Here is a 27,469-nt window from a genome sequence, read left to right as displayed (position 1 = left end):
CATGACCATGCTGTTTTCTTCACCTCTTTCTTGCTTCTCCTACTCACACTGTAAGGACTTGCTGTTGTCACAACAGGATGGCAACAGGATCAATGTTCAGAACCTTGAAGACATTAAGAATAGTGGATGAATCTGGGGTGAGGGCTGAAGGGTGAAAAAGACCACAGATATTGGGATTGGGAGAGGGGCTGAAGAATGAAGGAAGTGGAGGGGGGAAAAAAAAGACCTTCCAGAAACCCAACCAAAGTATTCTTTGAATAACCTTAAGGAAGGGAAAAGTAATGTTTTGAGCCATTCGTGATCTCCAGTGATTTTGGATAATGGAGTGAACCAGCAATTCCTTCTAGTCACTATAGGCAGAACCCAGTTATTACATGCATGTTGTATCATTTCATCAATTCAACAAGGTAAAAACAATTGATCTCTATTTTATAGATGCAAAAAGAAAGGCCCATGACCCAGGGACATGCTCTGGAAGGGGCAGATAGAGCTTCTGTGGCCTAAAGTTGTCCAGACTCCCTGTGTTCTATGTGTTTGCAGAAAAGTTACTTTTTGCAGAGAACATCAGGGGAGAAAGAAAACCCAAGTGTTTGACCTTGAGCTTTAATTAAGAATTTATCCTACGACTGAAATCTTGGGGTAGGAGGTGAGTGGATTCTGGAAAGCAAATAATATCAATTTGTGTGCGTCTGTGTGTCTGTGTTTTGTAAAAAGAAGGAATTTGGACTTGTTATATTGAAAAAATTTTAAAACGCAGGAACTCAACCACATAAAAATAACACACAAGCTCACACTCTGTTAGCTGCCAGAGCAATCAAGTTATCTAGAATCATGTACCTTCTAGAAAAGCCTCCAGTACCCTGTGAAAGATTGAGTGAGAAAGGCAAACATACCTCAATATTATTATAAAAATAGTTTGACCTTATGGATTCCTAAAATGATTTCAGGGGCCCTGAGGTGGCCTTGATCACACTTTGAGAATTCTAGTTTTGCAGAATCCTATAAAAAACTATCTTTGTTATATGTAAAGTTACATCTTTGAAGGTTATATGGAATTTTTTTTCCACTAAATAAACTTAGGCTGCATTGTTCGTACATTTTGGGAGGTGAGTGTACATGTTCTCATTCACAAAGTTCCACCAAAGAAGATCAGAATAGAGGCCCCGAGGCCCCTGCACAGGATCTGAGTATGCTTTTCTTCACCATAAGCTTCTGAAGGAATCCCAAGAAAACACTACTAAATGTACTAGTAAAATCCTACAGGAAGATTTCTCCTCCCCTTCCTCCCTTTCTCCTCCTTCTCCTTTTTCTTCTTCTTTTTTTTTTTACCTTTTTTATAACATGAAAATTCTAAATGTACACAAAAGAGAGAGAACAATAATGTGAGCCCACACGTACCTCTTATCCAGGTACAAAAACAACAGTCCAAGGGGCACCTGGGTGAGTCAGTCAGTTGAACAACTGACTCTTGGTTTGGGCTCAGGTCATGATCTTAGGATCATGATCTCAGGGTTATGGGATTGAGCCCCCCATAAGGCTCTGTGCTCAGTGGGGAGTCTGTTTGAGATTCGCTCTCTCCTTCTCCCTATGCCCCTTCCCCCTGTGCCATCTCTCTGTCTCTCAAGTAAATACATAAATCTTGGGGGGAAGAAAACAGTCCAAGTCCATTCTTCTTTCATCTCTATTGCCCCATTTCCTCACCCCACATGTTAGATTTTAAAGCAATCATAAATTTCTTCTGAAAATGTGTCAATATGTATCTCTAAAAGATAAGGGTTGTTCTCTTAAATATAACCACAATACCACCACCACACCTAAATTAACACTAATTCCTTGATATCATCAAATAGTCAGTTGATGTCCAAATTTCCCCCAATCACCTCATAAATACTTTTTGACAATTAGTTTGTATAAATCAGGATCCAAACATCCATATGTGCATTTGTTTGTTATGACTCTTAAATTTTTAACCTTTAGGTATCTCCTTCCTTTTTTCCTCTTTGTCTTTTTGTTGTTCTTGTTAGAGAAACTAGATCATTTGCCAGCAGTGTCACTTAGCATGTGCTTCTGTCCCCAGTATTTTCTGGACATTAGCTACATCTAGTTTGGATTTGTCTCCAGGGCAAGAGTGCTTCATAGCTGGTGGTGTGCACTCCCACCATAAGGCACATAGTCTGCTTATCTTTCCTTTTGTGATTTTAGCAGCCACTAAAGACCCTTGACTAGATCCATTTCATTGGCATGCAAAATGGTGGTTATCTATCATTTCTTCTTTATCAGCTGGATAGTTCTATGAAACCTTTCCTGATCAACTCTTTGTCCTAAGATGCATTTGTACGGGAAAAGCTGGCTAAATGTTTCATTCTTTCCTTTTATTTATCAGTTCTCTAACATCTCCAAAGGATCATGATGTATTTATTTAAGTGTCATTATGAATCCATGAATTTTAACATGTTTAATATGTTTTACCCCATAGCCATTGTTCCTCTCCTTATTGTTCAAATTGCTCCTGTTTTGGTCAAGAGGAGCCACTTCCAGCTGGTTCTTGAGACTTTAAACACATCCTTGCTTTCTGGTTTGAAAAGATGCTCAGATATCTTAACCATTTCTTGTACCAGACCTGGAATCCACCATTTCACCAATGATCCCTGGTTCTTTTTACTGAGAAATGCCATTAAGATACCATAAAGTGAACACCAGCTTGTGGCTATAGACTGATCATTGTTTTTAGGATTTTTCAATGGACAAAACTAGACAATTTTTTGTAGATCTTTAAGCCCTTAGGCTATATGCCACAAGGGGTGTCCAGACACCCTACTTTGGTTTAGAGTACCTTCAAATAACTTCTCCATGCTTGGTTAAGTCACCAACTCACTACACATTTAAATTAATTTGTCTCTATTTTTATTTCAATTTTAGGGATAATATTTTTATTTTTACTTCATTTTTAATTATGTAAATATTTGCATGACTCCAAAGTTAAATCTACAAACAAGGTATATTTAGGGAAGTCTAGCTTCTACCATTTTTACTCCACTCTGTTCCCTCTCTCCCCTTGTAGATAACAATATTATTTCATGGATTATTGTTGAATTTTTAATATAAACAAATATGCACATATATTCATATACCCTCATTTCCTACACAAATATTAGTATACTATGCACATTTTTCTCTACCTTGATCTTCTCACTAAACATTACATCTTGAATATCATTCTTTAGCATTATTTGGATTTATTCTTTTTATAGTTGCATAATACTTCATGATGTGTCAGTACCTTAGTTGTTCATCCTGTTGATGGACAGCCTTTTGCAGTTATAAATTGTACTACAATGCTTAGCTTTATGCCTGTATCTTTTCAATTTTCTGCTAACCTATAAGGAGACTTTAATTTTATACTTAATAATCTGACTTCAAAAAAGGTACTAATCATCATGAGTAGAGATTATGTTGGGAGAGAGGGTGTCCAAAAACAAGTTCCAGCACTATGGGCAGAACACTAGGTTTATTTCTATTTCTGAGAAGAGTGGCTGCTGCAACTGTCAATCATCATGGCAGGGAACCAATCTACAGATGACAAATGAGTACTTTCAGTGGGGTGGGAACTTGAGACTCTATGAAAGAGAAAGGCATTACAGGAAGCCATTGAGAATGGAGGCAAATGAGGTGACCCACTACCAGAATTATCCAGTCTAGGAAGTGGCCCTGGTAGTGCCAGCTGGGGACTCAGATGAAGGAACTTGGATATGTGGTCTCAGGGAATCCATTCCCTGATGGGAATTAACTGATTTTAACTTTCCATTAACTGATTTTAACTTTCTCTTTGTTCAATTTATCTTCTTTGACTGTAAGGTCTTTACCCAGGCTTTGTGAAATGTTATAGCAATATCTTAGTTGTGCTATGGAAAATTCAGAGACAAACCTGTAATACATGATTGGAATGCAGTGATAAAGCAGAAAGTAGCCATACTTCCTATTCTTTGCCCCAAGGCTAAGAGAGTGGTGGCAGCAGCAGCAGCATTGCAAGGGAACACAGTGACTCACAATTCCAGGAAGTAAGGTGAGTACTAATCCTGTAGAAATCCTGTGGCATGGAGAATAGAGCCATGGAAATAGGAGATGGTCCAGATTTGGGTATATATCAATCTGTTGAATGGAGTCAGACTTCTTGATGAAGAAAGACTACAGAAAAGATAACTAGGACCACCTGGTGGCTCAGTCACTTCAGCTTCTGCCTTGGGCTCAGGTCCTTATCCCAAGGTCCTGGGATGGAGCCCTACATCCAGCTCCCTGCTTCTCCTTCTCCCTCTGCCTGCCGCTCCCCCTGCTTGTGCACTCTCATCCTCTCTCTCATTCTCTCTCTCACACACAAAGGAAGGAAGGAAGAGAGGAAGGAAGGAAGGAAGGAAATATAGATGCATGGACACTCGTTCCCAAGAGGTCTTTGCTTTTAAGTAGAAAAGGACATTGTGTGTTGGATGAGGAAATAGTAATGATATAACACTAAGTGATTAATAATCAGACTACAAAAGAAGGACTCAGTGTACCATTTTTCTAATTAGCTATATATAAAATGTAAAATATTGATTTCTGGTATGTAAATGGATATACCAAAATGAAAATAATAGCAATGAAACCAGAATGAGTGATGAGATCACGGGTAATTTTTTTCTTTGTATTTTTCTTTGTTTTTAAGTTTTCTATATTGGGGATGCCTGGGTGGTTCAGTTGGTTGGGCAGCTGCCTTTGGCTCGTGTCATGGACCCAGGGTCCTGGGAACAAGACCTGCATTGGTCTCCTTGCTTAGCAGGGAGCGTGCTCCTCCCTCTGCCTCTGCCTGCTATTCCCCCTGCTTGTGCTCTCTCTTTCTCTAGCAAATTGGTAAATAAAATCTTTAAAAAAATAAAAAATATAAATAAATAAAGTTTTCTGTAATTAATATACACTTGCTTTGAAATTATAATATTATTTTGAAACAATAAAAAAATAAAAATACCTAACAAAAAAAATAAGCAAAGGTATTAATAGGCAATAGAGAAACAAATAAATATAATGGCCAACTAACTTAGGAAAAGATTACCCCAAAACACTGGTGATAAAAGACATTCAATATAAAAAAACCCAGCAAGATGCCATTTTAATTAATTGAATGATGATTTTTAAAAATTATTCCAATACCCCATATTCCTAAGGATATAGATAAAATGGCTCATATACAATGGTGACAGGAAGCTAAATTGCTGCTATCATTCCTGGAAGAAAATTTTTCATTGTTTATCATTCTTCTTAAAATGGACAGACCCTAGGGCTCACTTCCATAAAATATTCTAAATAAAAAGCAGGTATGTGATGGGGGGTTAAGGGGGTAGGAGAAGAGTAAATGAAACAAGATGGAATTGGGAGGGAGACAAACCATAAGTGACTCTTAATCTCACAAAACAAACTGAGGGTTGATGGGGGGAGGGGGGTTGGGAGGGGGGTGGGATTATGGACACTGGGGAGGGTATGTGCTATGGTGAGTGCTGTGAAGTGTGTAAACCTGGTGATTCACAGACCTGTACCCCTGGGGATAAAAATATATTATATGTTTATAAAAAATAAAATTAATTTTTAAAAAAAGCAGGTATGTGCATAATGACTCCTTATCTTTCAGAGTATTTATTACCATTATTTATAACACCAAAAATTATTAAAATGTAAATGTCCAAAAGCCTAATATTCTATATAGGTAATTAAAATTATGACCTTCGAGAATAGTTATGACATGGAGGAAAAGCTCCTTATACATGGCTGAGTGGAAAAGGCAGATCACAAAATAGTGTATCTAGTGTGATTAAGGTTTTGTTCATAAAATTGGGGGGAGGGGTAAAATGTTAACAGCTATTGAATATAAAAGATTTTGGCTTTCTTTCATAGACATTGTTGAATTTTCTAAATATTCGACAATGAGTATTTAACATGTACACACACATAAACAGGCATATTTATAGAACTGGGACTTTTTTAAAAGAAAATGTTATTTTAAGAGTAAATCAAGGTTCTGGAGTGGGAGTTTACAAAGCAGCAATGGGGGGAGAGACTAGAATGATTCATCTAGTAATGAGCTGAAGTGGAAGACATCAGTAAAAACTCATGTTTAGCTTGGTATAGATACAATTAGCTACATAAAGAGATATTTACAGATGTGTGTATATACACAGGTTAGTATACACACATATATCTCCTTGCTCTGTCAGCTGAGAGGGCCTAGAAGTAATGACACCTCAGTAGCACTGAGCACACCTAATTTCCAGATCTTGGTTTCTAATACCATTCCCCAATAAAAGAACAGGGCTCTTTAGAGGAATTGCTGATTCTAGAACTAAGGCAGGAAATATATAAAATGAGCCCGGAATATCTTATAGTACCAGTAAATAAGGAAGTGCTCAAAATGAGTAAATAAGTCCATGGTAATGAGGACATGTCAAAGAAGCCAATCAAAAAAGTTCCCAATGGCTGAGGCTGGACAATCTGAGCAATGAAATAAATGAAATGGTATTGGAATATATCCAAAGTATAAAGTAAATATTCCTGAGTCGGTACTGGTATAAATTAATTATTGGATATATAAATGGGGGAGAAGAGACAAATCTCCTTTGCAGAAGTGTTCCAAATAATTTATGTAGATATGCCACACTCAAAGAGGTGAAGCATTACTCCCCACTCCTTAGCTATGGGCTACACATAGTGAGCTCCTTCTAAAGAGCACAGTGTAAAAAGCAGGAGGGGAGAGTAATTTTACAGTGGAGAAACCTGACAAACACAACCTCAGCCAGGTAATCAAGACCAAGATCAACAGTGAAAAGTCATCCTGACAGTATGCACCCTTGGATATGATGGGATTAAAATGCTATGTTAGCCTTGTGACTTGTCAAAATCTCATGACGCCAGTCTACTCAAGAGAATAGCATAAGACAAATCCCACCTGAGGGACATTCTACAAAATATCCCACCATACTCCTCAAAAACTCATCAAAAATTTTAAAAGTCTGAAAAAATGTCACAGCCAGAAGGAATCTAAGAAGACTTGATGACTAAGTGTAATGTGGTATCCTGGATGGGATCTTGGAATGGTAGAAATAATATTAGGTATAAATTAAGGTAATGTAAATAAAATATGGCCCTTAGTTAATAATAATGTATCAGTTATAATACATTAGTTGATCACTAATTGTGATAAATGCAGCATACTAATGTAAGGTGTTAATAATAGGGGGAGCTGGGTGAGAAGTACATGGAAACCCTCTGTACTATATAAGTTTTCTGTTAATGTAAAACTATCCTAAGAAATAAAGCAAGGTTTTTGTTTTTTTTTTTTAAGTATGGTTCTGTCGCAAAATACAACAAAAGCATTTTTAAGAATTATTTCTGCAAGATAGGTAGGAGGCCATTAAAGCCAAGTTTTTTATGTAGAAAATATTGTAATAATTTCAACTAACACATAGTTTAAAATATACACTAAGAAGAGGAATATTTTTCTCTTCATTAAGGAAGAGTGAAATATTACATTTTCCTGAACATATAGATGTCCATAAGGCAATGATTTCACTCTTCTTTATCACCAGGGAAGACTGAATTTATCTTAGGGAAAGGCATAACTAAACGATAAGAAACATTTTAAGAGGAAGAAGCTAGAGAAGAACCTGCCTCTGAAGATAAGCAACTCCAAAATCCAGAAGAAATGATTAAGAACCTGCTTGGGACTCTCAAAAAAAGGACCAAAAAAAAAAAAAAAGGGGGTCTATGAATATTCAGCATGTCATAAGAAAAGATCAAGATGAACAGGCAAAGGGAAAAGATAAAAAGGGAGATGAATGATACAGAAGATTTGAAGGAAACTTAAAATGTATCAGAATGAGAAAACTATGGACAATAAAGGACCGACAAAAAAAAAAAAAAGATACAGACAATACAGTAAACTTAAGATGCTTCTCAGAATCTAAAAGAAAAAGACAAAGGATTAAGATGAAAAGAGAAAATATGATAATCAAGGGAGAATGGAGGACAAAGATGATGTTTAAAAAGTGCAAGTGAAGAACTGAAAAACTAGAAGAGAAGGAAATCTAGAGATATGATAGAAGAAAACAGTGGTGAGCTTAAGACTTACCACTTTACAGACATCTAATATGTTAACCATTTTACAGAAAGAAAGTAGTCATTTACATGGAAAGGTAATGCAATAACATTCTCATATAAACAAGAACTCAGAAAATATGCTTTTGTTGAAAAAAATTACCTAATTATATACAAAATAAAGTGAAAGCCACAGGAGTAGAACCACCATAAAGAGACAGCAATAAACACTGAAATTGTTCAACATAGTTAAGTCTAAGTAGCTGTTTTAAATCTAGGTTTAAAACTGAAAGTGAATGTAAAAGTCACAATGTAATAATATCTTGTACTAAAACCTGTGAAGAAAGGGGAAGTAAATCGTACTAAATACTTTGTCTCAAATGGGAGCTGGAGGTTGGGAAGCCCAAAGATACTGCTTTGCTTCTGACCCTGCAATTATATGAGAAATTTGAAACACTGAAGATAACCACAACTAGAAGTCACATGATCTATTAATTAGCTTTTAAAACACAAACACAAAAGCAAACTCCATATAATCCATACAACATAAGACAGAAAATAAAAGAGATACCAGGGAAGTGCAAAAGACAAAACATATGAGTTAAGGTTACAGTAGTAATATTTATTATAGTGACCAAAGGAAAGGGGATTAATGCTATAAGAGTAGCTAAGACTCTTAAATCAGGCTCTCAAAACATGTTAATTCAAAAAAACCATGTTTTTCATAAAATGTGTGTGTGTATACAAAAGTGATATCACAGGTTTTTAAAATAAGGGAATACAAGAAGGCATAGTAAAAATGTAAAATGAATACTAGAAGGGAAAGAAATCTAGGCAAGAAGACTAAATGGGACAATTTAGTGGGTGGGACACTTTATCACAGTGACGGACATCATTCCAAATGAAGAAGATCTGGTGAAATAGCAAGTACTTATCAATTCCCACAGCTGTTCAGGAATTTTGAAAAAAAAATGCATGTGAAACACTGAATGCCCAATACTACTTAAATTTAAAATAACATATATCACTTTTTGAGTTGTTCTGTGCCTTACAATATTCCATTTAAATATATAAAGAAAAACTTGTTAGAAGTACAAAGAAAAACTAACATAAATACTGTGATTTTTGTGAAATGTCAACATACCATTATTCTTACCAGAAGATAAATCAGACAAAAAATAAAGATATAAAGAATCTAAATCATAAAATTAGTAAGTTCAATTTTTTTTAAATGGGGAGAGGAGAGAGTACATTTTCTTGGCAATTATAAAACTGATAAACATAGAACACAGAAAAACGAAATGCAAAATTCAATACTCCTGAGGACAATTCATCCTGAGAATAATCCTTTTACAGTAAATCCCTTTAAAAGGAAGTTCAAAATTTCACAAGGAGCACTGAAGAAAAGTTGGAGTGGAACTTGATCTTGAAAAATGAAATAAAATTGCTAAGGTAAGTTTATTTTATTGCGCATTTAATGAAATTAAAGAACAAAAATATTGATTTAGACATATTTGTTCTGACAAAATTTGGGATCTCATGATATAACATCCTTCATGGTTGAACAATAAAAAGAGTGGCTTTTCTGAAAAGAAAGATCAAAGCTTTTTCAGTCTTCCAAGGGTCCATTCAGTGCTTTTCGATTTAGATATTTCTCCTCTGAAGCTATCATGTCATCACCTTGAAGAGTTTCCTCTTCCATTTCTTGCCTTCAACCCCATGCTTAGTTGTTAAAGAAATATGGGTAATTCCAGCAGTTCTCCAACATCACCTTCAACCTTACAAAATTCTGCCAGCTTGGGGCGCCTGGTGGCTCAGTCTTTAAGCGTCTGCCCTCAGCTCAGGTTAGGGTCCTGGGATGGAGCCCCGCATGGGGCTCCCTGCTCTGAGGGGAGACTGCTTCTCCCTCTCCCACTCCCCCTGCTGGTTCAGGAATTTAAAAAAGCAAATACTTGTGTTCCCTCTCTTGCTGCATCTCTCTCTGTCAAACAAATAAATAAAATCTTCAAAAAAAATTCTACAGGCTCTGTTTTTAATCAAAGATAATGTGCTTGCTTCGTTTTGTGAGGAAAACATCCAAAAATCAAATCAGGTAGAGGTGACCAGGCAAAGAGATCTCACCAGTCAGAAAGGTAGACTCTGGTCTCACTAGTGAAGAGATCTTTAGGATGAGAGCAGTTTCATAAGTGATTAATTCGTCCGTGAACATTTCACCTTTATGACAGTTTTGCTTTCCTCTACAGCTTCATAATTGTAGGGACTTAGATACTGAAGTCTCTCCTTCTGTCCTACTTAATTATGTATAAGAAGATACCAAAATTGCATTGACAGGTTATGTAGAAGTTAATCACAACAAAAACAGGTGATATCAAAACTGCTATAATACAGTCAAGGTGTTACCAGGGTGGAAATTTACGGAGTTAAGTGCTTTCATTATTAAATAACATTGAAAATTAATAAACCAAACCCTTAATTTTTTTTAAAAGACCAGAAAAAGATATGAAATTTTAAAAACAAAGGATTAGCAAGAATATAAATGGAAGTTGAGGAATAAATCTAAGTTCTGAATCTTTGGAAAGATCAACACATTCCAAGACTAAGCAAGAGAAAGGAGGGACAGAGGGAAAAACGCGGGGGGGTGGGGGGGAGGAGGAATTAAAGAAATGAGAAAAAAAAGAAAGAAATGAACTAAGCAGGGAGGTAAGGGAATGCACAGAGCACAATTATATAATGCTAAGCATGGTGAAAAGGTCTTCAGTTCTCAAGTGATCAGGTTTGGAAAGACTCAAAGTCCATTTGTTCTGAAATAAAAATTAACAATATATAGTGACTGTTATCGCCATCTGTTGGTGGCAGACAGGGTTGACACCTTTGCTCTGGCTTTGTTCGCATCTAAGAATCTTGTAAACGGAAATTTCAAAATGGTTTTAAATTTATAGCTTCTGAATATTTTAAACGGTACAAGATACTTTAGATGCTATGTTGATTTAGAATCTTGATGAAATTGAAAATGTGCTGGAGATCATAAATAGTCAAAATTGACTTAAGAGGAGGTAGAAAATTCAGAAACACAAATGCTAATGTAAGAAGTCAAAACAATTTTTGTTAGAACCAGACAGGTGAGTACTTTTAAGAAAGGGCTTAATTCTATACTCCTGAAACTGTTCCAAAACATAGAAAAAGAGGGAGGTCCTCTAATTAATTTCATAAAAATCAGTATAATTCTGATACCATAAAAAAATCTGACAAAAATACCCCCCCAAAAAAGAAAATTTGAAGACAAATTACAATATCAAACATGGAAGCAAAAGTAATATAAAATATTATAGCAAGTTATCTAAAACCATATATTCAAAGAATAATACAGTGCGTCCAGCGAGCATTAATTCCAGATGTGCAAGGATAGTTCAATATTATGAAATCATCAATCTGATTCACCATGGTAATAGATCCAAACAAAAAAGACCTGTGAAGATCTTGAAAGATAAAAAGAAAACACTTTGATAACATTCAACGCATGCCTGGTTAAACAATGCTACTGCATTAGGTGAGAAGAATACTTCATAAATATCAATAAGATTTCCTCTCCTAAAATCAAGAGTTAGAAAACAATGCCCAAAATAACCACTGTTATCCAATATTGTCTTGGAATTTTTGGCCACCGCAATCAGTCAGAAAAAGAAATAAAACGTAAATTACAATGTATATATAATTATTTGTTTTCAAAAAACCAAAAGAATCAACTAAAAACAAATAAGTAAATAAGCAAAGGGGAAAAAAGAGAGAAAGATAAAGCAAGAAACAGACTCTTTCTTAACTATGGAGAACAACCTGATGGTTACCAAGGATTAATGAAATGGGTGATGGGGATTAAGAACTACACTTGTCTTGATGAGCACTGAGTAATGTACAGAATTGTTGAATCACCACATTGTATACCTGAAACTAATATATCACTGTATTAACTCTACTGGAAATAAATTTAAAAACTTATTAACTTTAATAAAGGAGTTCAGAGTTCTAATTTATTTTTTAAATATTTATGAAATAAGACAATAGATTTCCCGCATACTGTTATAATCCTTTATAAAATATCATGGGAGAAAATTATTTCACAAAAGTATCAAAAGCTATGGAATTTCATGAAATATATTTTAAGTTTAAAACATGCTCTTTAAATCTACAAAACTCTAAAAAAATAAAAAGTGTGAACATACTATGTCCATGAATGAGAAGACTTCAGTTCTCTAAATTAATCCAAACATAAAATACAATCGAACCCATATCACAATAGGACTTCTTTTTGGAAATGAATACAGGCTTTTCAAAAATTCAATGAGACTAATCAACACAGAGAATATTTAAGACTTTTTTTTTAATGAAGGGAAATAAAGTAAGTGGGTCTTTTCTGGGATGATTTAAAAAGTACTACTAGTCTTGGTGCAGGACTAGAAAAATCAATAAAACCCAAACCAATGTCCAGGAACTAAGAGAAGGATTTGTAAGAAAGGATCTATAAAAATAGCATCACAGAGCAGTGTTGAAGATAAGATTAATAAATTGTATTTGACAATTGGCTGAACACTTGGAAAAATAAAAAGATAAACCTGACTCCAAATATAGTTAGTTCTAAAACTGTCTACTCTCCCTCCTGTGAGACTATATATACTTCCATCCCCTACTGACATAGACTCAGCCATGTGACTTGATTTTGCCAATAAAATGTGAACAGAAGAGACATGGCACATCCTAGTACAAGTTCATGGTGCCACTCACTGGTTCCACCATCACCCTTTGTCTCATGGGCAGGAGAAGTGGATGGAGGCTGCTACTTTACAGTGGGTCCCATAAAAAGCCACACCTGGAAAAGCACCAAAGCTGTCTGCCAGCCAATATGTAAAATGAGTGAGAAATAAATACATATTATTACAAGTCATTGAAATTTGGGGATCGTTTGTTACCATGAACAACCTCAAGAAAAGTTAAATGATAACAGAAATAGAGGAGGGGTGCCTGGGTGACTCAGTTGCTTAATTAGCAAGACAGGAAACAACATGTGTTGGAGGGGATGTGGAGAAAGGAGAACCCTTTTACACTGCTGGTGGGAATGCAAGTTGGTGCAGCCTCTTTGGAGAACAGTGTGGAGATTCCTCAAAAAATTAAAAATAGAGCTTCCCTATGACCCTGCCATTGCACTACTGGGTATTTACCCCAAAGATACAGATGTAGTGAAAAGAAGGGCCATCTGTACCCCGATGTTTATAGCAGCAATGGCCATGGTTGCCAAACTGTGGAAAGAACCAAGATGCCCTTCAATGGACGAATGGGTAAGGAAGATGTGGTCCATATACACTATGGAGTGTGATGCCTCCATCAGAAAGGATGAATACCCAACTTTTGTAGCAACATGGTCGGGACTGGAAGAGATTATGCTGAGTGAAATAAGTCAAGCAGAGAGAGTCAATTATCATATGGTTTCACTTATTTGTGGAACATAACAAATAGCATGGAGGACAAGGGGAGTTATAGAGGAGAAGGGAGTTGGGGGAAATTGGAAGGGGAGGTGAACCATGAGAGACTATGGACTCTGAAAAACAATCTGAGGGATTTGAAGGGGTGGGGAGTGGGAGGTTGGGGGAACCAGGTGGTGGGTATTAGAGAGGGCATGGATTGCATGGAGCACTGGGTGTGGTGCAAAAATAATGAATATTGTTATGCTGAAAATAAAAAAAAATTAAAAAGAATCCCACTCTTCATTTCAGCTCAGGTCATGATCTCGAGGTCGTGAGATGGAGCCCTGCCTCATGCTCCAATATCAGTGAGGAGTCCACTTGTGTTTCTCTCTCTCCCTGTCTCTCTGTCCCTCCCCAACCATCCCCCGTTCACATGCTCTTTCTCTCTCTCTAAAATGAGTAAATCTCTAACCATGAAAGAAAGAAAGAAATAGAAAGATGAAGTAAAAAAAAATATTTGAAGTCTCTAGAGGAAGCTATTGATAAACGTTTATATAATCTTATATCTATTTAAATATAATGCAGGAGGACAACATTTAAATGAAACAAGAGCTTTGGCTACATCTTTTCTACAAAATATTCAGTCAACAAACAGAAATTTTATATGCAACATATATGCCATAGGGTTTCTAAGTAAAAAGTTCATGGAGGAGGAGTCAAGATGGCGGAGAAGTAGCAGGCTGAGACTACTTCGGGTAGCGGGAGATCAGCTAAATAGCTTATCTAAAGATTGCAAACACCTACAAATCCAACGGGAGATTGAAGAGAAGAAGAACAGCAATTCCAGAAACAGAAAATCAACCACTTTCTGCAAGGATCTCTTCTGATTTGGCTAAAGCATATTTTCCTGGGGTTGTTGCCACCCTTTTAGTATTTTACTTGCTCCTTCATAAACTCTTATCTGGACAAAATGACAAGGCGGAAAAATTCACAACAAAAAAAAGAACAAGAGGCAATACCAAAGGCTGGGGACCTAATCAATACAGACATTGGTAATATGTCAGATATAGAGTTCAGAATGATGATTCTCAAGGTTCTAGCCGGGCTTGAAAAAGGCATGGAAGATATTAAAGCAACCCTCTCGGGAGATATAAAAGCCCTTTCTGGAGAAATAAAAGAACTAAAATCTAACCAAGTTGAAATCAAAAAAGCTATTACTGAGGTGCAATAAAAAATGGAGGCTCTCACTGCTAGGATAAATGAGGCAGAAGAAAGAATTAGCGATATAGAAGACCAAATGACAGAGAATAAAGAAGCTGAGCAAAAGAGGGACAAACAGCTACTGGACCACGAGGGGAGAATTCGAGAGATAAGTGACACCATAAGACGAAACAACATTAGAATAATTGGGATTCCAGAAGAAGAGGAAACAGAGAGGGGAGCAGAAGGTATGTTGGAGAGAATTATTGGAGAGAATTTCCCCAATATGGCAAAGGGAACAAGCATCAAAATCCAGGAGGTTCAGAGAACCCCCCTCAAAATCAATAAGAATAGGTCTACACCCCGTCACCTAATAGTAAAATTGACAAGTCTTAGTGACAAAGAAAAGATCCTGAAAGCAGCCCGGGAAAAGAAGTCTGTAACGTACAATGGTAAAAATATTAGATTGGCAGCAGACTTATCCACAGAGACCTGGCGGGCCAGAAAGAGCTGGCATGATATATTCAGAGTACTAAATGAGAAAAACATGCAGCCAAGAATACTATATCCAGCTAGGCTATCATTGAAAATAGACGGAGAGATTAAAAGCTTCCAGGACAAACAAAAACTGAAAGAATTTGCAAATACCAAACCAGCTCTACAGGAAATATTGAAAGGGGTCCTCTAAGCAAAGAGAGACCCTCAATGTAGTAGATCAGAAAGAAACAGAGACAATATACAATAACAGTCACCTTACAGGCAATACAATGGCACTAAATTCATATCTCTCAATACTTACCCTGAATGTTAATGGGCTAAATGCCCCAATCAAAAGACACCGGGTATCAGAATGGATAAAAAAACAAAAACCATCTATATGTTGCCTACAAGAAACTCATCTTACACCCGAAGACACCTCCAGGTTTAAAGTGAGGGGGTGGAAAAGAATTTACCATGCTAATGGACATCAGAAGAAAGCAGGAGTGGCAATCCTTATATCAGATCAATTAGATTTTAAGCCAAAGATTATAATAAGAGATGAGGAAGGACACTATATCATACTCAAAGGAACTGTCCAACAAGAAGATCTAACAATTTTAAATATCTATGCCCCTAACGTGGGAGCAGCCAACTATATAAACCAATTAATAACAAAATCAAAGAAACACATCGACAAGAATACAATAATAGTAGGGGATTTTAACACTCCCCTCACTGAAATGGACAGATCATCCAAGCAAAAGATCAACAAGGAAATCAAGGCCTTAAATGACACACTAGACCAGATGGACATCACAGATATATTCAGAACATTTCATCCCAAAGCAACAGAATACACATTCTTCTCTAGTGCACATGGAACGTTCTCCAGAATAGATCACATTCTTGGTCCTAAATCAAGTCTCAACCGGTATCAAAAGATTGGGATCATTCCCTGCATATTTTCAGACCACAATGCTCTAAAGCTAGAACTCAATCACAAGAGGAAATTTGGAAAGAACCCAAATACATGGAGACTAAACAGCATCCTTCTAAAGAATGAATGGGTCAACCAGGAAATCAAAGAAGAATTGAAAAAATTTATGGAAACAAATGATAATGAAAACACAACAGTTCAGAATCTGTGGGACACAACAAAGGCAGTCCTGAGAGGAAAATATATAGCGGTACAAGCCTTTCTCAAGAAACAAGAAAGGTCTCAGGTACACAACCTAACCCTACACCTAAAGGAGCTGGAGAAAGAACAAGAAAGAAACCCTAAACCCAGCAGGAGAAGAGAAATCATAAAGATCAGAGCAGAAATCAATGAAATAGAAACCAAAAAAACAATAGAACAAATCAACGAAACTAGGAGCTGGTTCTTTGAAAGAATTAATAAGATTGATAAACCCCTGGCCAGACTTATCAAAAAGAAAAGAGAAAGGACCCAAATAAATAAAATCATGAATGAAAGAGGAGAGATCACAACGAACACCAAAGAAATACAGACAATTATAAGAACATACTATGAGCAACTCTACGCCAACAAATTTGACAATCTGGAAGAAATGGATGCATTCCTAGAGACATATAAACTACCACAACTGAACCAGGAAGAAATAGAAAGCCTGAACAGACCCATAACCAGTAAGGAGATTGAAACAGTCATCAAAAATCTCCAAACAAACAAAAGCCCAGGGCCAGACGGCTTCCCGGGGGAATTCTACCAAACATTTAAAGAAGAACTAATTCCTATTCTCCTGAAACTGTTCCAAAAAATAGCAATAGAAGGAAAACTTCCAAACTCATTTTATGAGGCCAGCATCACCTTGATCCCAAAACCAGACAAGGATCCCAACAAAAAAGAGAACTACAGACCAATATCCTTGATGAACACAGATGCAAAAATTCTCGCCAAAATACTAGCCAATAGGATTCAACAGTACGTTAAAAGGATTATTCACCATGACCAAGTGGAGTTTATTCCAGGGCTGCAAGGCTGGTTCAACATCCGCAAATCAATCAATGTGATACAACACATTAATAAAAGAAAGAACAAGAACCATATGATACTCTCCATAGATGCTGAAAAAGCATTTGACAAAGTACAGCATCCCTTCCTGATCAAAACTCTTCAAAGTGTAGGGATAGACGGCACATACCTCAATATTATCAAAGCCATCTATGAAAAACCCACCGCAAATATCATTCTCAATGGAGAAAAACTGAAAGCTTTTCCGCTAAGGTCAGGAACACGACAGGGATGTCCGTTATCACCACTGCTATTCAACATAGTACTAGAAGTCCTAGCCTCAGCAATCAGACAACAAAAGGAAATTAAAGGCATCCAAATCGGCAAAGAAGAAGTCAAACTATCACTCTTCACAGATGATATGATACTCTATGTGGAAAACCCAAAAGACTCCACTCCAAAACTGCTAGAACTTGTACAGGAATTCAGTAAAGTGTCAGGATATAAAATCAATGCACAGGAATCAGTTGCATTTCTCTACACCAACAACAAGACAGAAGAAAGAGAAATTAAGGAGTCCATCCCATTTACAATTGCACCCAAAACTATAAGATACCTAGGAATAAACCTAACCAAAGAGACTAAGAATCTATACTCAGAAAACTATAAAGTACTCATGAAAGAAATTGAGGAAGACACAAAGAAATGGAAAAATGTTCCATGCTCCTGGATTGGAAGAATAAATATTGTGAAAATGTCTATGCTACCTAAAGCAATCTACACATTTAATGCAATTCCTATCAAAGTACCATCCATTTTTTTCAAAGAAATGGAACAAATAATCCTAAAATTTATATGGAACCAGAAAAGACCTCAAATAGCCAAAGGAATATTGAAAAAGAAAGCCAAAGTTGGTGGCATCACAATTCCGGACTTCAAGCTCTATTACAAAGCTGTCATCATCAAGACAGCATGGTACTGGCACAAAAACAGACACATAGATCAATGGAACAGAATAGAGAGCCCAGAAATGGACCCTCAACTCTATGCTCAACTCATCTTCGACAAAGCAGGAAAGAATGTCCAATGGAACAAAGACAGCCTCTTCAATAAATGGTGTTGGGAAAATTGGACAGCCACATGCAGAAAAATGAAATTGGATCATTTCCTTACACCACACACGAAAATAGACTCAAAATGGATGAAGGATCTCAATGTGAGAAAGGAATCCATCAAAATCCTTGAGGAGAACACAGGCAGCAACCTCTTCGACGTCAGCCGCAGCAACATCTTCCTAGGAACATCACCAAAGGCAAGGGAAGCAAGGGCAAAAATGAACTATTGGGATTTTATCAAGATCAAAAGCTTTTGCACAGCAAAGGAAACAGTTAAAAAAAACAAAAGACAACTGACAGAATGGGAGAAGATATTTGCAAATGACATATCAGATAAAGGGCTAGTGTCCAAAATCTATAAAGAACTTAGCAAACTCAACACCCAAAGAACAAATAATCCAATCAAGAAATGGGCCGAGGACATGAACAGACATTTCTGCAAAGAAGACATCCAGATGGCCAACAGACACATGAAAAAGTGCTCCATATCACTCGGCATCAGGGAAATACAAATCAAAACCACCATGAGATATCACCTCACACCAGTCAGAATGGCTAAAATTAACAAGTCAGGAAATGACAGATGCTGGCGAGGATGCGGAGAAAGGGGAACCCTCCTACACTGTTGGTGGGAATGCAAGCTGGTGCAACCACTCTGGAAAACAGCATGGAGGTTCCTCAAAATGTTGAAAATAGAACTACCCTATGACCCTGCAATTGCACTGCTGGGTATTTACCCTAAAGATACAAACATAGTGATCCGAAGGGGCACATGCACCTGAATGTTTATAGCAGCAATGTCTACAATAGCCAAACTATGGAAAGAACCTAGATGTCCACCTACAGACGAATGGATAAAGAAGATGTGGTATATATACACAATGGAATACTATGCAGCCATCAAAAGAAATGAAATCTTGCCATTTGCGACGACGTGGATGGAACTAGAGGGTATCATGCTTAGCGAAATAAGTCAATCGGAGAAAGACAACTATCATATGATCTCCCTGATATGAGGGAGAGGAGATGCAACATGGGGGGTCGAGGGGGTAGGAGAAGAGTAAATGAAACAAGATGGGATTGGGAGGGAGAGAAACCATAAGTGACTCTTAATCTCACAAAACAAACTGAGGGTTGATGGGGGGAGGGGGTTGGGAGAGGGGGTGGGGTTATGGATATCCGGGAGGGTATGTGCTATGGTGAGTGTTGTGAAGTGTGTAAACCTGGCGATTCGCAGACCTGTACCCCTGGGGATAAAAATATATGTTTATAAAGCTGTAAAAAAAAAAAAAAAAGAAAGAAAGAAAGGATGAATCCCCAAGTTTTGTAGCAACATGGACGGGACTGGAAGAGATTATGCTGAGTGAAATAAGTCAAGCAGAGAGAGTCAATTATCATTTGGTTTCACTTATTTGTGGAGCATAACAAATAGCATGGAGGACAAGGGGAGATGGAGAGGAGAAGGGAGTTGAGGGAAATTGGAAGGGGAAGTGAACCATGAGAGACTATGGACTCTGAAAATCGATCTGAGAATTTTGAAGGGGTGGGGGGTGGGAGGTTGGGGGCACCAGGTGGTGGGTATTGTAGAGGGCACGGATTGCATGTTGCACTGGGTGTGGTGCAAAAATAATGAATACTGTTATGCTGAAAAAAATAAAAAAAATTAAAAAAAAAAAGTTCATGGAAAAAAAAGTAGCGTTCTAAGGGGCCAAGGACATTAATAAAAGTTAATTCTCAAAAGAAAGGATAAGACTAACCACAGAAATTGTTAAAATACATTTAACTTCAATAATCACCAAATAAATGTCAATAAATACTGAGATTTCTTTTTTGAGTATCTTATTAGCAGAGATAAAAAGTATGATCTTGTCTGGTGTTGACAAAGGAATAGGGAAAGTGGCACTCTCCTATACTTCTTTTAAGAGTGTAATTTTTTTTTTTTGGAAAGCAATTTGGCAAAGTTACAAACACTTAAAAAATGATTCAGAAAGTCTCCTTCCTGGAATTTATCCTTAAAAATAAGTGGACAAATGGGCAAAAATGTATATATAACCCAGTGTTCATTTATGATAGGGAAATATCATCAAAAGTTTTAAATGGTTAAAAAAAAAGTTTTAAATGGTTAAGTAATTTATGATACAGTTATACAATGGAATATTATGCAGCCATTATAGATGATTATGTAAGTGTATATTTTCAAGGAAAGACATTCATGATTTAAAAAGAAAAAAACAATTTAAAAGTATTTGGTTATATCTGATTATTTTATTCTTAATACATACTGCATAAATAATACATACATATGTGTATTTTGTTGTGCATATTTATATATACACACAATTTTTTAATGTCTAAGGTTGGAGACACAGTAAATAGTCTTTGGTGTATTCTTTCCTTTTTGCTCAGACACATTTTTTAAACTACAAGGTGTTATCTATGTATTTAAAAAATAATACATTTTTTAAGAGTATCTTAAAGGGCTATGTTTCTTCAATCTCATTAGGGTCACAGAGCTCTAAGAATATATGGAAAGCCATATTGATTGACTGGCCTTGGAAATGCACATGTACAGCTAGACAGCGAATTTTGTATGGATTTCCAGTGACTTACTCCTCTTGAATATAAATCCATGGACATCTAAATAAAGAGTCCTTGACACAGAAGTATTGTACACCTGATTTGTCTACTCTAGATGTCATAAACTTGGGTTCACTCAGCCCAAATGTCTATAATGAACAAGACTGGAGGTTGTTTAAGTTAGTGTTTTATTAAGTTGACAAAGCATGTTTTGGGAATTAATGATTCCAAGGTCTGTCATGAGGATTGTATCATTTGTCCTCCATCATTAGAAACATTAATATACCAGGAAGTATATACATAGGGTCTCTGATCTGACTGATTGTCCCTCTGAAGGAATGCATTACAGCCAAGAGAAATAGAGAAATGTGTTCTGCTCTGGTCTGGTCTGACCTTATTCCCAAGTTTGTTATCTCACCAGAATTTTGTCCTGCATTTATGTCTACTTTGCCTGTTCCGGTCTCTTAGCATCTTATTCTCTAATAAGATGGAGTGAAGGAGGGTCTGTGTTCCTCCCCCATTTGAAGGGCTCTGCTGGCTGAGGTCCAGACTAAAGAACCATTTACCTCCTTCCATGCCAGAGGGGAAGCAGCATTAACCCCACGGATCATTATCTAGCCAGTTAACATTTTGTTAATACAGGGCTCTGAAAATATACATATTTCCCTTATAGACACAGCATTCCAAAGGTTCCTGAGAGCCTGAGACCACCCACCCAACCAGAACCACTTTTGCCCCTTGAAATCTACATGTGACACAAACTCATGAAAGTAAAAGCAGAAAGATTAAATGAATGACATTATAATGCCCAGCAGCCTGTACAAGTAAAGGAAAGTCAAATCTATAGGTCCATAATGGTTTAGCTCTATAGCAGATACTAGTAGAGATACAAGTTAAGAATTGAGGATGAGAATCTCTAAACATGAGAGAGAAGCAACCAAGATAAAATGTTTATCCAAATATTTGAAGTGCAGTGTTGCAGATATCAGAAGCTGCCTGTTTTCAACCAAAAGCTTTAAAAAACATAGAAATGATTCAAAAGAAGCAAAAACCTTTCCCTGCCTTAGGCAGAATATATGGAGCATAGATTAACCATTTCTTTACGTCTCCAGATAATTAGGAATGTCAACTTTCAACTGTGTTGTAATATAGGGATCCCCTTGGGAATTTTCTAGTGTAGAAGGTGTCTGCAGCTACACTAAATGACTTAGAGCTACTATAATGCTCACTTCGCATGTTTGCTTTTTATAGGTTTCTTGGTTCCTTTCTGTGTTGTCATAACTTGCATGCTTTGAGCATCCTTCCAGTCATTTCGCCAAGTTCTGATAAAAAATGTATCTAAAGTAAGAATACATACGCTACGGGTAAGAAATGAGGTTCTCTGCTTAGGTTCTAGCTACTTTTAGATTCATAGTACTTGCAGAGTACGAAGGTTTTTGAATCTCATTTTCTTCACAATTGTCCCTATTTTTTTTTTCTTTTCCAAGATTCTCAGCTATGTTGAAGAAAGGTAGATTTGGTTCGTAAGTGATAGTTGGTCAAATAAGATGCTATTGAATAAAATTAAATGTGTAATGAAGGTATGTGCAAAACAAAGAAACAAGGTCCTTGGGAAATAACACAGAAAAAGCAAAATGTAAACCAAACCAGAAGAAAGGAAGGAAGGGAAAGTCCTTGGCATTCTTTGACTCTCACTATTGCCAAGTACTGGGATGAGTACATATGGTTTCACATTTAGGATTCACAGTTAGGATCGCATTTGTCTGCAACAGAAAACAGAAGTTTATTTAACTATGTAACAAAAATCCTAAAAGTTAGTGATTGCTGCCTTTGGTTCAACTTCTCAATGATACTGTCAGAACCTGGGCTCTTTCTCTTACTGCCATCATTTGCAAACTGTCTACGTCCTTGTAGTTACAAGATGGCTGCTGCAGCCCCAGACATCACATCAAACATCAAAGCAGAATGAAGAAGAGGCAAATGCTATATTCCTGTGAGACTTTGTCTTTTTATTTGGAAGATTGGCCTTCTTTGGCAAACTTCCCCTTTCATCTCCTTATCCAGATCTAGGACATAAGCCACCAGGATGAGATAGATTCTATTATCTTGAATAAACTGGGATTCTGTTAGAAAAAGAGGGGGAAAAGTATGGGAGGGGTAAAAGTCAGCGACAGACAATGTCCACCATGAAGACATTTCTTCATTTTACACTAACAACAACTTTTATTTACTCTAATAGGAAAACTGAGGCTCACACGTGACTTATCCAAATGCACACAAGGCTAAATTTGGGTGGGAACTTATTGCTCTTCCTCTCTCCACGACCATGCAGTGGTAGTAAAAATATACCACTCATGTTGAGAAAATATATTCCAGCATCCCAGTATAGCTATTTCCTAAACATATAGGAATTTTCCAAGAAGCAGTATCTTTACCTTTGTCCCAATTTGTAAAGGCGAAGTGGCCACTGCCACAGAGCTGGGAGGGAGGGTGGGATCCCAAGAGGTGAAAGCCCCACTCAATGCACTGTCCCTTCTCCACAGATGATGGCTAGCAAGGCTCTTCCTGCCTCCACCCAGAGCTGCTCAGTCTCGGTCATGGCCACCAACTTCATCAGGCACCTGCCTTGCTCCAGACATTGGAATTTCAGTACCAGCCTCATCTCTGGCCCCAGAAGTCACAAAATTCAACATTCCCACCCCTATGTTTCCTTGACCTCTCCACCTAGTTCCATAGAATCAAGACAAGACAGTACTTACTCCTGGGTGTTTTTCCTCCTTGCAGCAGTACCATCATTTTCAAGCACACTGCAGAAATTAAAATCATTGTTCCTTTTTGTTTTATTAAAAATCCTGCCTTGGGACACTTGATAAGCAACCTTATTAATTTTCTTTTGTATTTAAATGTTTCCAGAAAAAAAATAATGCAGTGTTTTGCAAAAGTGTGAAAAGGAAAGTGATTGCACTAATCCTCAGTATTTAAAATCTCCTAGTTCCTATTCATCACTATGTGGCTTCCATGATTACTGTTCTGAAATTCAGACCCAATCGGCTTAATGATGCCCCATTATCTAGAGGAAGAGTGCTTACCCTTGGGCCCCAAGGATGAGCTTCAGAACATCCATTAAATTGAAATTAAAATTGTACGTGTGTGTGCATACATGCATGTTTTTTTCTGGAGAGGGGATCCATAGATTTCATCAAATTCCCTAAGACATTGGATTAGTTACCTAAAGCAGCCATAACAGATTTCTTAAAACTTGGTGGCTTAAAAAAAGAGAAATTCATTCCCACACAGTTCTGGAGGCCATAAGTCCGATATCAAGAAGTTCACAGGACCACATTCTCTCCAAAGGCTCTAGGGGAGGATCCCTCCTTATCTTTTCCAGCTCCTAGTGGGGCTCCTGGTACTCCTTTCCTGGTGGCCACATCGTTCACACCTGTCTTCACAAAGCCTTCTTCCCTGTGTCTCTATGTCCTTTTCTGTCTCTTCTAGAGAAAAATTTATTGGATTAGGGTCCTCCCCAATCCAGCATGGTCTCATCTTGATCCTGACCTTAATTGTATCTGCAAAGACCCTATTCTATACAAAGTCACAGAAGTTTGGAGTGAACACTAATTTTGGATGGCACTATTCAACCTCCTAGGGATCCATGACCCTAAGTGGATAAGAAAAAATGGCATCACAAGCTTCAGGGAAGACACTGCAGGATGTCCTAGATGACATTCCAGGGCCTTAAGACTCTGCCACCATCCCATTCCTCTGACCTCATCTTCTTCAGCGGCGCTCCAGCTACCCAGGCTGCTCCCAGCTCCTCACACCACTGCACCGGTCTGCTCCCTATCCTCTCCAGATGCCTTCTCTCAAAGGCTCTTCCATCTTGTGATGGACATAACAGACAGCTTGATCTTTGACCCTTCACATCCTTGCTCTGTGCTTGTCCTACTAGAGAGCTCAGCCACACCCATGACTAACATTTTATTTCCCTAAAAAAGACTTACAAACTGCTATCTGCAATCCCAATCCAACCATGCTATGTTCATAAGAGTTAACATCCACAGAGACTTCCTTAATTCTCCAAGTATGTGGCCCCATGTGCTTACCACCTATGAGGTAGGGGCAATCATTACTTCCATTTTATAGTTGAGGGAAATGAGGGTTAAACAAGGTAGAGAATTTTCTCAGTGCCACCAGGCTAGCAGTAAACAGAGCTATGGTCAAACCCAGATTTAGCCAAGTCCAGAATCTGTGCTCTTGACCATCAAGAATTTTCCTGCTCAAATAACAGGAATAACAGTGCAATTGGAGCAAGGTAGAGGGGCAGAAGACATAAGAGTAGACCATGCTTTGTATGCATGAAAATATAAACAGTAATTCTGAATGCGGTGGGAAACCAACAGGAACACTGAAAAGCATGAGAACTAAGAAAAGACTATAAAGTTATTCATTACATTGAGTAGTTTCACTTACTCACTCATTTGTTCATTTGCAAAATGGATATTTATTGAAAATCTATGATATGTAGGGCACAGTGGAAGACAGTGGGGGATACAAGGGTGAATGTGTTAGATGAGATCCTGGTCTTCGCTAAGCTTATATTCCAGTAGAAGGAGAAATAAAATAACAAGGGATTAAACAAGCCAATGCAAATGACTACAGAATGGCAGGGAGACAGGGGAGCAATGCTCTAGACTGGGAAGTCAGCGAAGGTATCTCCAAAGAGGTAACATTTGATCAAAGACATGAGCAATAAGGAGGAATCAAATGAGTGAAGATCTAGGGGCAAGGTCCAGTGAAAAGACAAGACAGTAGGTAGAAGGCAGGGAGAGAGAGGAGATGAAAGTGTTAGATTTAATTGAGGGAGTAAAAACCCAGGAGAAAGAGAAGTTTATGGGAACTAGAGCACAGCAATCCTGCACAAACATTATGATTTCTACAGCTACATTTAAACAGCCTTGGTAGGACTGGGGAAAGGTGAATCACTACCATTTGGACACTCTGTGACAGTTCATTAGCAGTCCTGACTAATGGAAGATGACAAAGATTGGGCAAGAAAAGTGACTGCAGCAAAGCCTTGGCATCTCCAACTCTTCATCTTTGGCAAACAGCCTCTCCAACAGTCCCTTGCACTGGGTTTGGCAGCTGGGCACTCCCAGAAAAATGAAGACACACAGCAGTGATATGATCCTTGCAATGCAGCAAAACCAAGAGATCTCCAGGGGACAGGAAGATGACATGGAATTCATCCCATCTTCTGGAGAAAGCAGCACCAGCAGAGAGTCTGGGCTCCAACCCAGGCAACCCCAGGCTGTCCCACTTCAGAGCCATATCCTATCACATCTCCCTTCCTCTACTTCATGCAGCCAGATTAGACAAGAAAGGATTATACTCCAGCTCCTGGGAAAAGCTTCAGGCTGCACATGTCACCAAAAGACCTTGAGAAAGCCACGAGAAAGTTTCTAGATATTCTTGCAGTAAACAGTTGCCAGAGGAGACTCATGAAAAGGCCGGACTCACTTCATCATCACTGCCTGACAGTTGTCATTGACTCAGCTCTGTAAACCAGATGTTCCCGGTACTCTGGCTTGCTGAGGGCATATTTTCTTTTATTACCCAAATAACATGGCTCAAGTCACCATGTCACAACTAACAGAAGTCCTAGGACTCTTCTTGTGTCTGAGAGAGAAGGAATGTGGAGGAGGAGTAAATGGAGTAAGGCTTACATTTCCACTGGTCATCTCGCTTCCTCTGACACCACCCTTCTTCCCTCCTCTTTCCTCCAAACAACATTATCCAAGGTTATTGTGTGTGGTTAACTTCAACTGGGGCTTTTAGAGATGACAGAAGTGGCCTCTTGAAAACCACTTGTTCACAACAGCACCTAAGTGAAAACTGCATCATTTTTGTTTTGTTCCCCATAGTTTTTCCTCTACAGGCAGTTTCGCCCTGCCACCATTTTACCTAAGATGCTTCCTCCCATCATATTACTGGGGCCCTTTCCTCAAAGGCTGGGCCCCTGAAGCCCTCTTTCGTGTGTTGCCCACCAACACCAGAATCCTTACTTTCTTAGTGGGAGCAGTTAACTTCCTTCAACTCACCCTCACAAGTCTAGGCTTTGCATGGAACTTCGTTGGCCAAAGAGCAAGACAGAGACTCATCTTTCTGAACCACACAGTCCCAACAAAGTTTTTTGCTCCATCAGAGAGCCAGTCGCCTCTGATATGCATACCGTTCTTCCCCCCAATGGCAGAAGCTTGATATGTATCTATTTTTTATTTTTTTAAATGGTTTTATTTATTTGAGAGAGAGAAAGCACAAAGGGAGAATGAGAGGGAGAAGCAGACTCCTCACTGAACAGAGAGGCTGATGCGGGCCTCGATCCCAAGACCCTGAGATCCTGACTAGAGCTGAAGTCAGACATTTAACTAACTGAGCCACCCAGGCGCCCTATAATTTTTTGACAGAATTTTTTTTCTTTCTGCCATACTGCGTCATGATCCTATCAAGATATATGGAGACAAACACCATCAATGAATTCACTTTACAGTCCATTGGAA

At 37.8% G+C, this 27,469-nt stretch overlaps 1 long non-coding RNA gene across 1 annotated transcript in view; it reads left to right on the top strand.

Annotated features, from left to right (window-relative positions):
- Positions 1-3,873: 3,873 nt before the first annotated feature.
- The window catches only part of LOC125089785 (uncharacterized), a 33,886-nt gene continuing 10,290 nt past the window's right edge, over positions 3,874-27,469 (top strand). Inside the window, exon 1 of the long non-coding RNA XR_007124062.1 lies at positions 3,874-4,063. This is a non-coding gene — a long non-coding RNA (uncharacterized LOC125089785). The remainder of the gene's footprint in view (positions 4,064-27,469) is intronic.

This window comes from Lutra lutra, chromosome 17 (genome assembly GCF_902655055.1).
Source record: "Lutra lutra chromosome 17, mLutLut1.2, whole genome shotgun sequence".
Lineage (NCBI taxonomy): Eukaryota > Metazoa > Chordata > Mammalia > Carnivora > Mustelidae > Lutra > Lutra lutra.
The sequence above is the reverse complement of the archived record's forward strand: the minus strand, read 5'-3'. Positions and strand labels throughout refer to the sequence as shown.